The sequence below is a fragment of the Ciona intestinalis genome, unplaced genomic scaffold, assembly GCF_000224145.3.
Source record: "Ciona intestinalis unplaced genomic scaffold, KH HT000247.1, whole genome shotgun sequence".
Classification (NCBI taxonomy): domain Eukaryota; kingdom Metazoa; phylum Chordata; class Ascidiacea; order Phlebobranchia; family Cionidae; genus Ciona; species Ciona intestinalis.
Window position 1 is genome coordinate 7,566 of NW_004190568.1, and position 1,829 is coordinate 9,394.

Consider the following 1,829-nt stretch of genomic DNA (forward strand, 5'->3'; position numbering starts at 1 on the left):
CCTTCTGATAACTTTTCCTTCATTTGAAATGCAAGTTGTTGGATTACCCAATTCCAGTTTTGTGTTTATTTTGAAGCCCTGATAACTTTTCCTTCATTTGAAATGCAAGTTGTTGGATTACCCAATTCCAGTTTTGTGTTTATTTTGAAGCCAGTGTGGCGCATGTTTTTCGTATCTTAGTTCCAAATCCAGCACCATTCGTCCGAAACACCGATTGCTTTTTCCAATTTTATGACATGGGACAATACAAACAGTCAACCATATCGTTGTACTCAGTACACTGGAAATTACGGATGGTTTTAAAATGTTACAGAGTAGATTGAGAATCCGAGACTTGAACCCTTCTTACATCAACCGAAACAATTTTCTGAAAATTTGACATTTGATTAATGAACTCCGTGAAAGAAGTCTTGCTGTGGCATCTCAGTTTCTCTGACTGGTCAGTGTTCGGAATAAGGGCAGAGGTCGAAGATTACCCGACGGCAGCGCAGTTTCTGAATCCGGGTTCCTATATGATAAGACCTCTTAAAGTATTTTGAACAAAACGTGGTTTGACAGTGGGAACACCTTCTTTTGTGCTTGTTTTTTCATGTTGGCTAAATATACTAAGTTGCACCAGCCATCACAAACTAGTGATACATATGATAAAAGTTGTTGGTTACCTCACAAAATAGGACGGGTTTAGCAGACTGGACATTCAGTGGCTTTGATCCTTCCCACACTTTGCACTCTACAGCGGTAAATACAAAATCGAGCGTTAAGAACATCAAACCGAACAAAATTGAACCATTTTTTTAAGAGCGCTGTGTGACCAATTGCTTAAAAGAGTTGCAATCTTATTTAGCTGGATTTTATTACGTTTTTAAAACGGGCTGCACACATAACGTTACTTTCGCCGTAGAACGTGTAGCGTTCAACAATGCACACACACGCTACGCAAGGCAAAATCTTGAGACGAGGTTGCGCGAGTTGAAAATGTGCACATTTAAATGTGCGACCTTGCACATCGCGCTCGCATCGCTTAAAAATGTGCAAACCTAAAATGTGCGACTTGCATATTGTGTTGAAAGAGAGAATCATATAAAATGCTACTTAATACACTAATTGATTACTAATAAAATGCACATGATTGCCAAATATGCACATAAATATACTATTTACAAACAAAATGCAACATGTTCCTTATTTGTAAGCGTTTTTTTGGTATTCCCAAACATCGAATGTGGTACCACAATTGTCACAAGTAACCTACACAAAGTTTTTTTTTAATGTCAATACTGGAACTACACTAACCCATTGTTTGTAATTGGCTATGCGGCGGAGGCGCGGCCCTTTGCTGTGACTGTGACGTCAGAAAGGTCCTTTGAGCCAGCTGTTGATTGCAGGCGTTAGCGACTAGCGATGTGAGATCGGCTAGCGTGGCTGCGTGTTCTGAGACTTGCCGCTAAGTCTAATTTTGCTCCTGCCTTGATTAAGGTTAACTAACCAAGCAATAACTGGTTTGTTGATTATTTATTACCACGGTTATAACACAAAAGCGTGGCTGTGTGCTCTGAGACTTGCCGCTAAGTCTAATTTTGCTCCTGCCTTGATTAAGGTTAACTAACCAAGCAATAACTGGTTTGTTGATTATTTATTACCACGGTTATAAAACACAAGGGCGATAAGTCTGCATGAAAATCAAGGTTCGGACATCGAACCTTTTATAGTTCCAAGAACTTCGCCGGTGATCGCCATCGTTGTCATTTTAGAAAGTGATTTGCTGGCTATTTCTTGCTCCTGCGTCACCATCGCGTGCATATAGCTCGTTCATCAATTTCTGATAAAAT